This window comes from Danio rerio, chromosome 23 (genome assembly GCF_049306965.1).
Source record: "Danio rerio strain Tuebingen ecotype United States chromosome 23, GRCz12tu, whole genome shotgun sequence".
In the NCBI taxonomy this organism is placed as follows: domain Eukaryota; kingdom Metazoa; phylum Chordata; class Actinopteri; order Cypriniformes; family Danionidae; genus Danio; species Danio rerio.
The window spans coordinates 34,073,640-34,085,737 of NC_133198.1; the positions used below are offsets into that span (position 1 = coordinate 34,073,640).

Genomic DNA, 12,098 nt, shown 5'->3' on the forward strand with positions numbered 1-12,098 from the left:
TGAAAAATTACATGCACATCAGACACTTTGTTGATGTAAGGTTGGCAGTAATTACAGCCACAAGTCTTTTCGAATATAATGCCACAAGCTTGGCACACCTGTCTTTGGGAATTTTTGCCCATTCCTCTCTGCAGTACCTCTCAAGCTTAATCAGGTTGGATGGTAAGCGACGGTGTACAGCCATTTTCAGATCTCTCCAGAGATGTTCAGTAGGATTTAGGTCTGAGCTCTGGCTGGGCCACTCAAGGACATTCATTGAGTTATTGTGAAGCCACTCCATTGATATTTTGGCAATGTGCTTTGGGTCATTGTCCTGCTGGAAGATGAACCGCCGCCCAGTCTGAGGTCAAGAGCAGTCTGAAGCAGGTTCAGGATGTCTCTGTACATTGCTGCATTCATCTTTCCCACTATCCTGACCAATCTTCCAATTCCTGCTGCTAAAAAACATCCTTACAGCATGATGCTGCCACCACCATGCTTCACTGTAGGGATGATAATAGCCTGGTGATGAGCGGTGCCTGGTTTTCTCCAAACGTAACGGCTGGCATTCACTCTAAAGAGTTCAATTTTAGTCTCATCAGACCAGAGAATTTTGTTTCTTATGGTCTGAGAGTCCTTAAGATGCCTTTTGGCAAATTCCAGGCGGCGAGTGGCTTCCGTCTGGCCACTCTACCATACAGGTATGATTGGAGGATTGCTGCACAGATGGTTGTCCTTCTGTAAGATTCTCCTCTCTCCACAGAAGAACACAAGAGTTCAGAGTGACCATTGGGTTATTGTTCACCTCACTGACTAAGGGCATAGTCATACTATGCTATCCGAACCGTGCCCAGGCTCGTTTCCTGGATCCGATAAGAAGTGTGAGTGCTCTGAATCGGGCTCAGGCACGCTTCACTTGGCTAGCCTTGAGTGCAAAGCGTGCCTGACCCTGAAACTGGAGACGAGATGTGACTTTTATGGGACTGTTTTATATATGTTTCTAAATCATTCTTACTGTTCAATGAACACAAACGGTTGCAGATTTTTAAAAATGAAAACCCCTCACTGCACGACAGCTGCACCTTCAGCAAACTTAATTCCTGCAGCACGAGGATTATGATAGTTTGTGAGCATCAAAAGTGGCTGATCTGTTCAGAGAAATATTTGACTGTCACTGCATCCCAAACGACTAAAACGATGTAACTAAAGCAATCTCCACTGTGTCGAGCGAGAGCGCTTCTTACTGAATAGCACATCATCGATGACGTTTGATTGGTACTCTAAAGCTTATAATAAATATTTAACACCAGATACAGAATTTGCTATTTTCGGATACTCACAACACATTTCTCATCTCCCAGACGGCATACAGCAGTCTTTGTCTTTAGGTATGTTTGTGGCTAAAAGGCTTTTGCTCCGGCATTGGAAGTCATCCTCACCTCCTACATTTCAAATGTGGATTGCAAACATGACTTTGGTGATACAGATTGAAGACTGAGATTTCTGAGGACTCATTCTATTGAAAACGTTTTCAGTGTTCAGGGTTTATTTCTTAACTATCTGGATGAGCAAACCAGCCACTCAACCTCAGAGGATTCTTCTGAGACTTAATTCACTTATTTACATATTTAATAATTTATTTTTACTTCTTTATTCTATTTTCTGCCGTAACTTGCTAAACTATGTTGTCATTTGTATTTGTTCATTGACTCATTGTATGGGATTTGTCCAAGATAGTGCCAAGTGTTGTGTGTGCGTTTCTTTGTAGTTGTTCTTGAAAAATCCAATAAAATATAATTATTGAATAAATAATAATAATGGGGGAAGGGGGGGGGGTAATAATTCTGACTACAACTGTTTATCAGTCAGTAATAAAAATGCAGTTTGGAAAAGCAACAGAGCAGGAAACAAGTTACGTTAAGAGGTGATGATGGGAAAAGAAGAACATTTTTCGACACAAGGTGCAACAATTTTAAACTCCCCACAGCTAAATGAGTGTGTGTCATGATGCAAAGCATTCTGGATATATGGACCGTGACCTTTGAGTCCCGCATTCCTCATCAGGCCAAGGACGCAGAGATACCAATTCAGACACACACGCACACACATACAAACCTTTACGCTTAAAACAAGCTCAAGGTCACTCATGACATCTAGTGCCCTCACACACACAAAACACACACTTACACATGCCCAAACATGAGAAGCATGTCATTTTCAGCAGTGAAAAATGACATCCTCATTAAATCTGCACCCCAAGGTCTGTCAGCAGCACATACCCGTACATGTGCCCACACACACACACACACACACACACACATGCACAGAATAAGACAACAGCTGAGCTAATACAGCTCCAGCTCTATAGGATTAGCATATTATGCATTGCCCCAACACTTACGAGTCTAAATTATGGATTTGCCATTCGTGCATGGGACAAAGAAACTGCTGTAAGAGCGTTTTGGCAGAGTATAAGCTTAATATAAAGGCTCACAAAACTGTACGTCTCTCTCACACACACGTTCTCTCTGGTGGGCAGTGAGGAAATCTTGGTTTATTTGAGTTTTTGGGAAGAGCTGTGCGTCCCCCGGCTTCCATCCGGAGGGTTTCTGGACCAGAGTCCACTCTCCCATGACAGCTACAGCAACAAGACACGGCCCCTTTAAACACACACTCTCTCTCAAACACACACACAGTCACTACACAACTACATGTACAAGGTGAAAATAAAACAAAGTTTCTTTGAGTATTATTGGAGCGTTTTTTTTTTTTTTTGCTATTTGATAAGTTCTGAGAAAATCCTACATCAATTTCTTTATACAGTATATAGTAAGGGTGCGCAGGCATTGACCCCCCCTTAATGTTTAACCTCCCTGAAGGACGTCAAAACAACATGTATGGGGGGGAGGGTTGTCAGTCCTTTAAACAGTAAAATAGTTTGAATAGTATAATATAGAAATAATTTGCTCTGATCTGTATATTATTAAAAAATAAAAAATTTAAATAATAGCTAAAATATACAGTATATAAAATATATAGTGCGTCGACACATAACACCCAGGTGCTCACGGCAACCCGAGTTCGATTCCCGGCTCGAGGTCCTTTGCCGATCCTTCCCTTATCTCTGCTCCCCACACTTTCCTGTCTGTCGATCATCTCCATCAGTGTATGCAAGACAAAAAAAATCATTAAAAAGTTGGAAACCAGCAGATCTAGATCACGATAAACACTGTAAGTTTTCAAAAGACACTTTTCTTGTAAAATAGCTGTTTGTTTTTACATACAACCTAAAAGTAAAGCAAAATCTTTTTTTCAAATAAAAGTTTGACTTAGAGTAACCTCTGAAGTAGCAAATCAGAGTCTTCTGTAGTTCAGAATACACTATATGCCTCAAAACACTGAACACACTTAAATATGTTTTATTATTCAATTATACAAAATTGAAATAAATGCGTACATTTGATTAACTGAAGCTTACAAACAGTAACATTACTGAAAAAGTTGACCCCCCCTGATAGTCAATGTATAATTCACACCCTGTATATAGTATATCATTTATTGTACAGTTCAAAATTCTGCTTGCAATTTTTCTCCAAGTACATTTTACAGATTCCAAACCACATCAATCATCATAACTGCAATCAACTTTCTATGTAAACACCACTAATTGATGTATCATTTTTAGCAGGACTGGAATTGACAATGTAGACATCTATTGTTCTTAAGCAACATTTCTTTAAGCACTTAAATGAGCCAAAAACGTATTGTAATTGTATATTATGCCAACATGTGAGTGTACTAATATTTAAAATATAATTCTGACTGAGTAACAGATTTATTTACCTAAAAAAAAGACAAAAAAATAAGTGTAATTAATCTGACCTGAACTTGGTCATTTTGTTAAATAAATGAGTAAAACCTAGTGTTTTTAAAAAAAAAAACTGTGGCAAAATATAAAGGTTTCAAATGAATAATAGTTCGTCTTTTGGGGCAGCGCAGTGGGCAGAGCTGTCGCCTCACACCAAGAAGGTCGCTGGTTCAAGCCTCGGCTGGGTCAGTTGGCATTTCTGTGTGGAGTTTGCATGTACTCCCAGTGTTTGCGTGGGTTTCCCCCGGGTGCTCCGGTTTACCCCACAAGTCCAAAGACATGCACTATAGGTGAATTGAGTAAGCTAAATTGTCCATCGTTTATGTGTGTGAATGAGAGTGTATGGGTGTTTCTCAAGGATAGATTAAAGCTGGAAGGATAAAATATGCCGGATAAGTAGGCGGTTCATTCCGCTGTGGCAACCCCTAATTAATAAAGGGACTAAGCCGAAAAGAAAATTAATTCATGAATTTTGGATCTGAGAGTGATCAATAAAAATCTTATTTAAAATTTTAATTTGTCATCAAATAATTCTGGTTTTAAAAATTGCCTGATTTTTGGTGTACAATTATTGCTAAACAGAATAACCAGGACACATTTTAATGTATGTCTAAAAATAAAGGCATGTGTGTTACGCACTTCTATGTCTTATAATACCCCTTTTGTGTCCATGAATCATTCATAACTGCAAAGTATTCAAAATAAAAACACTAGTGTTTATGATAAGCAATGGGATGTTGTTAGAAGCTTAGAGGTCTTGGTTTGCATTAGTCTGAGTCCCTAGTGTGCCTTCTGATTGGCTATAAATGTGTTTACATCTGAAAAGGAAGGATCAACATGGCCACCCAAGCAGAAGCTTCTAGAGCTGTCAATCAATCAACACCACTACTGACAACTTACTGAATGCAGCAGCCAATCACAAATGAAAATCCATTCACCAATGGCAATTAACTTATACTCTGCTACTATATTTACTCTTTCTTGTTGTGATGTTTTAAACCTGTATGCTGCTGTCAGTTTTTTTTTTTTTTTGAGGATCATAAAAGGCTCTTTTTAAAGGTTTTTCCAGCTCTTAATCTCAAATCAAGCTCTACAAATGACAAAAAACCATATAAAGACACCATAAAAGTCTAGTCTGACTTGTGCTCTATAAGCCCATTCTTTAGGCAAGCAGTACCTTTCTCAGACAAAAAAATGCTTCAGTTCATTACAGAATAAAAAACAAGAGGTCATTTTTTTGAAGAGTAGTCATCAATATTTCCTGGTCTGAATGTATGCATTGACATCTCACATGAGCACCTTTTTAAAATTTTCAAGTTTAAATTCACAGATGTAATTTAATATAATGTAATGTAATGTATTTGTAACATGTATTTATATAGTGCATTTATCATGTATGGCCATACACCCAAAGAGCTTCACAATCATGTCTGTCTTTCTACAGATAATAATTTATAGTACTTTTACCTGCTGCTTGGTGTAAATGTTAATGCTATATTTAAATGTTTGTTTTTTGGACAGCAACAGGAGCACATAATAACTCAATGATTCTGTAGGTCAGCTGTCAATCAAAACTTCATGCAAAGAATGAACTGTCTCTGAGAATTGCATGTTTAAAGCTCACAATTGTGAGATTTCTTTTTCACAGCTCTGAGTTTATATCTTTCTATTCTATTATTATTTCTGTTTCTATCTATTAAACATTACCTATGTAGGGAAAAAAGTCAAAATTGTGAAATATAAACCATTGTGTGTAAAAAGAAAAAATTCAGAACTGTGAATCAAACGCAAAATTATGGGGGGGGGTATATTAATTCTGATATATTAACTAAGATTTATGAGCAAAAAGTCAAAATTGTAAGATATAAATAACCATTTATGAGCAAAAAGTGAAAATTATGAGAAATAAACAATGGTTTATGAGCAAAAAATCAAAATTGTGAGATATAAACTCAGATTGCTAAGCAAAAACACAGAACTGTGAAATATAAACTGAATTATCACGGAAAGTCAAAATTGTGGGATACAATATAAACAGACTTGTAAAGGAATAAATCATAATGAGATATCAGTGAGATTTAAACTAAAATGTGAAAATTGTGACACTTTGTATATATTATTTTTAATGTGAAAAAACTAAAAAGGTTTTGTGAAGAGATTAGCTATGTTTCCATCCACCTATTTTTATGTGCATTGTGGATATGTGCATAAAAAATGGTTTATGGAAATGACAAGATGCGCCATTTGAAAAAAAAAAATGCTTATGCACATAAGTAATATTTTATAAATAAATTTCAGGAGACGCACAATAAGTCTTTGACGAGGCTAATTCATCGCACACAATCATTCTATTATCTGATCAACTTAAGACCAAACCCCTATAAATAGTCAAACACATCATCCCTCCGTTTTCTCTTGACTTCAGCGTCCCTTCACCACCCCAACTCCACACTATTGAGCCAGATGCCTATTTAAATCTGAGGGGGAGTGTTCTGGAGCCTGGCTAGACACTGTGCTCGGACCCTATCTCTCTCTATTCTGATAAGGGGAATAACACGAGTTAGGGTGTCTTCCCGAGCTCAGAACCCTCTCCCCGGACAGTACGCCAAATATGCATATTCTATTCAGTCAAATATGTATTAAGTGTGAACTCGTGAAACGAGTAGGAAAAACTTTTTATTCAATAAGAAAAAATCTGCATAAACTACAATGGAAACACTGAACAAATTCCAGTATGCGCATTAAACGTGATTTTGTTATAAGAGATCAAGTGCGTGAATGGGCAAACCAGCAGTCTGAGCATATTGTAAAATCTCTGAAATGTTGTTTTGGTCATTCTAAAACACCTTAACCATTTCATTACTAGTGTTATTATATTATTAATTACCTCCAGAATTGTCAAGAGAGTCTATGCTCACCCTCTTACGCCTTCAAACACGTTGCATGTCAGCATTGTGTTCTGAGTGGAAAGTAATTTATTAAATAAAGAAAATATTCAAGCAGCTTCTCCTACCTTCTCCTCCTTCTCCTAAAATATTCGCAAATCTTTTGTGCAATATTACAGTTTTGTGCATACATTTAATTGGCTTCTTTGGATGATAACATAGCTAGTGTACACCAAATATAGCATTGACTGTACAGTAAAAATTATTTTAGCTGAACAGTAACAGCAGGTATAGGGATAATGAACACATGGATAGAAAGACATTATGGTTAATTTTCCATTTTTGAGTGAACTATCTCTTCAACGATCATGCCAAAGATGTAAAAAAAAGTCACTAAAAAAAAGAGGCTTACATGTATTTGTGTGTGATTATTATTGAGGATAGGACTGCTGAGAGTAACTGATTTTACTGAAAGAAACACATACTGAAATGAAAACACACAGAGATGTGCATGATGCGTTTAAAGAAGATTGTAATGTGTGTAAATGCAGTTTACATTTAAATCAGCTGTAATCCAGAGGAGTAGCAGGAAGGCACACACTCGGGAGAACTAAAAAAGCATAAGGAACGTCCCAAAGGATTACAGTAAACAGTCCAGACATGCATACGCACACACACAGTACAGCGTGTGTACAGTAGCAGCTCGAACCACTGTAACAATAATCAATATCAGGATTAGAAAATCAATCAGATTTTCTTGTCCCATCTGTTACGGTTAAACAGTGAGTTTATTTACCTGACTGCCAACAGTAATTACAGTGATTACAGTGAGGTGAATACAAGCACAAATGGTACCAGACACAGTTTGTGAGCTTAGCACATTTTAGTGCATCTGTAATTATTTAATCATGTATTAAGTTGCGAAATATTATGTATAATGTATATTACATTTCTTTAAATAATTAATAAGACAGAATACAATTACTGTCAGTTATTGATGCTCAATCAATAATAAAGGTCCTTATGATGAATTAATGTGTAATGCACACAATTCTGCTTTATATTATAAAGGAATGCAAGTTATATTTTCCTTTTTAGTACTAGAAAATTTAAATAAAAAGGACAGCCTTTATTTCATTACATTTTTGTAACATTATACATTTCTTAGAAGTCACTTTTCAATAATTTTATGTGAAATAAGGTATGGGGGATTTGTGTTTTAAATGATACTGTTGAATGGTGATTTGTCAAACTTTGAATGAAAACATGAAGCAGCAACATTGAAAATGACATTAAAACATGAAAATAACTATTAATATAATATAATATAATATAATATAATATAATATAATATAATATAATATAATATAATATAATATAATATAATAATATATGAGCAATATCACACGAGTAACAGTGCGATGTGGCTGTATATCGGATTCGGAACTGGTGGGACCTGTTTAATAAGTATTTGATCAGCTGTAGTATGAAATTACGCTTGTTTTCTATTATTAAATATTATGCAGTTCATCTTGTGGATGAACATCGTCAACCGTCTTTGCTCAAAGACAGGCTAATGGCCGCCAGAAATTATAACTACTTTAATATAGGCAGTATCCTTATAAATAAACTGCATAGTTGCAAATCTAAACATATACATTCTCACCGATAAAAGCCTCAAAAGTACATTATGTTGCCCAACAGCAGCAATATTTGTCAAACTGTAGAGTGTCTTCTGCTTGTAGCTGTATGTGGGCTGAGTAATACACAAGGGTGAGGAGGCTGGACGAGTGCTGCTACTGGCAGAATATTGCACAGCTATCAGCCAATCAGACTAAAGAACCAGACAGAACAGTCGTATATGATATAATATAATATAATATAATATAATATAATATAATATAATATAATATAATATAATATAATATAATATAATACAATATTAACACATATCGAAAGCTTAAAGGCAGCTATTAGTATCTCAAAAGTACAAAAATGTATCTTTTGAAAGGTTTCTGCCCCATTGACAGTTTTTACATTCATTTTTAAGAGTGTTTGAGAGAATAACAGAATAAACAAATGCTGAAAAAAGCTAAGACTGAAAAATACTTACTTTCAACCCATGTCCATCTTAACCTGTCAACACCCCAAAAAATGTATAGCTACATATAGGCATGGGATGATAACCGGTTTCAAGGTTTACTGCGGTTTGAAAAAGTTAAGGTTTTAATAGTGCCAAAATGTTCTGTCATAAGGCTCTATTTTGACGGTCCATGCGCAGAGGGCAAAACGCAGGTCGCAAACGCTTTCAGGGCATGTCAGGACGCGTTTTTGCTAATTTAAGGACGGGAAATCTGCCTTGCGCCAAGGCGCATGGTCTAAAAGGGTTGAATTTATTTTCTTAATAAGTTATAGGTTTGTTTTGAGAATAAACCAATTAGAGTCTCATCTCCCATTCCCTTTAAGACCCAGCTGCGTAAGAGCGCATTTGCTATTTACAGGACACAAAGTAAGTCTAAGTGGAAAAAATGAGCATTTCACAAGCAAACAGTTCACAGTTAACAGTTTTTTAACAGAAAACCGTTAAACAGAGCATCTACTGCGTGAGAATGACAGATAAATGATCTACTTTCACTTTCGCTCTTGGATAGGGAAACCTTTACGCACAGACATCAATTAGCCTATAAATAATTAATTTTGTTTGTTAAGCACAAAGATTTGTTTCAAAACTATTTCTAAATTCAGTTCTAATTTCTAGCAAACAAATAAATGAACAATAAAGACCAAGTGTGGTCAAAATACTGAGTTATTTCCAAATACACCTGCCATGCCCCATATGGTCTTAAACCATATGGGGTTCGTTTTGGTCTAATGAAAAATCTATTATAGTTTATAATTATATTTAAAAGTAATTATAATAACTATTATAATAGCAACGCACCAGCGGTCCACCTCAGAACGCCTTCCTTTTTAGACCAGAACGCCTTTGGGCGTACAAATGAGCGCTAATGCATTTGCTATTTAAAAAGCGTAGCGCAACGCCTCAAAACGACTTTTGCGCCAAGCTGAAACTACCAAAAGACTATTGCGCTGCGTCTTGCGCCACACTGCGCCCGGGTGTATGATGGGGCCCATAAAGTCTGTTTTTAACAACTACTTCATTGAGTTTTTTATCCTTTTAACCGCACATCATTAATTGATGCACAGACACAAATGTAGTTTTATTTACTCACTGTATTTATTTTTATTAATTAAACCTAGAATATAAAGTATTTTTAGAAACATAAGAGCATTTGCACACACCTTGTAACTGCCAGTTTCTTACATTTGTGTTTTCTTTCTCAAAGTAAAAAAAATTAAAAATCCCTTTCCGTGATTGGTCATGTTTCACGCATTTATGTTTTACAGTATTTCGATTTACAGCAAATTAAAAATACTGTATTTTATTGGCGCATGCTTACTGTTCCAAAATATTTTTGATGTTTCTTAAAATAAAATATATTGTGTTCAATGAGAGGGAGAAAAATTTTTTTTTCCCAGATAATTAAAAAAAGATAATATTTTAGAGCAGTAATTACAATACTGTGAAAAAGTGATATTTTTTAACTAAGGTAATCAAACTGCCAGAATCTCATACTGACTTTTGCCTAGTTACATAAGAAATATCATAAAAGTAGTTTTTTGTTTTTACAATGAATTTTTCTAACATCATCAGTCCTGATTATAACAACCTAAAATGTATTAATTGTATTATTTTTATTATTTTATTTAAATTTTATAATTTATATTATAATTCGTGAGTGCACATCCTACATTTCTCAAACATATTCTGAACTGTACTGTAATGTAAACTCAGAGATGAAGACAGAATTACAAGACAATGTATAAACTGGCATCATCAAGTACTCTAAAACCCTAAATAACAATAGAAAGATTTTAGCTGTGTCTACAAGGTGTGTGTGTGAGAGAGAAGTGTATTTTATTATTATTGGTTATTATTATTATTATCATTCATTCATTCATTTATCTATTTTTATTTATTAATTATAGTAGCACTGTGTTTTGAGGGTCCGTTTGAGTATTAGTAGACTGTCTGCTAAATGTCTGCTGATACTGCTCCTTCAACAGACATTTAACTCACTATAAGAAACTTTGCTTTTCAACTTTACATGTCAACTTAACCTAACCCTAACCCCATCATGACAGTCTACTTTTAATCCAATGAGAACTAGATAATATGAAGATGTAATGTAACAAACGGACCATCAAAATAAAGTGACCTTAATTTTTTATCTACTACTACTACTACTACTACTATTTACTGTGTTTACTACATTTTTTAAATATACATGTTCCTTTTAATGTAAACTTTATAAATGGTTTGGCAATACAACTGTAACATTTGTTATGCCAATAAAGTGGGGAGAGAGAGAGAGAGAGAGGGAGAGAGAGAGAGAGAGAGAGAGAGAGAGAGCAATAAGATCATTATTACTGGTAGCCGGATGTGTTGTTGCCCCCAGAGGTCAGACACAAGCGTGGATTATTCCCTAATCCCTGTGTGTGTGCGCATGTGTGTGCGTGAGTTCCACTGTTAAAACATACTGATGTATATTGTGACTGCAGGTAGAGGAAGCAGGGCTTTGAGTTTAGTTTTGTTTACATCTGAATAGACGGAAACGGACATACGTAGACCAGCCAGACATTCAAAACACGAGAGAACAGAATTCTAAAGCAATTATAAATGTATTAATATCACTAAATAAAGATGTTATTTAGGGCATCACGGTGGCGCAGCGGGTATTATGATCGCCTCACAGAAAGAAAGTCTCTGATTCAAGCCTTGGCTGGGTCAGTTGGCATTTCTGTGTGGAGTTTGCATGTTCTCCCTGTGTTCGTATAGGTTTCCCCGGCCAAAGACATGCGCTATTGGTAAATTGGGTGAGCTAAATTGTCCATAGTGTATGTATGTGAATGAATAATAGTGTATGGGTGTTTCACAGTGATGGGTTGCAGCTGGAAGAGCATTCGCTGCGTAAAACATATGCTGGATAAGTTGGCGGTTCAGTCAGCTGTGGCAACCCCTGATTAATAAAGGGACTAAGCCGAAAAGAAAATGAATGAATGAATGAATGATTATGTTATTAAGTGACTTTAATTTTACCAGACCCAATCAATTTGTTATTTTTTTTTTCTCTAAATGTGTTTTAAATTTCATGTATTCCATATTGTTTTGTCCTAGACTCATTTTTAATGGTTAATGCATTTTCGAAAACCTAATTATACAAGTTTTGGGTTTTTTTGTGCTCAAATTTGGTTTTATTTCTGTAAAAATAACAGTATAGATAAACAATTGTGTAATTACTCCT

General features: G+C 35.5%; 1 protein-coding gene across 4 annotated transcripts in view; it reads right to left on the bottom strand.

Annotated features, from left to right (window-relative positions):
• The window catches only part of LOC101887148 (hormonally up-regulated neu tumor-associated kinase homolog A), a 216,550-nt gene that overhangs the window by 97,579 nt on the left and 106,873 nt on the right, over positions 1-12,098 (bottom strand). The gene's annotated exons all lie outside the window — the stretch shown is intronic.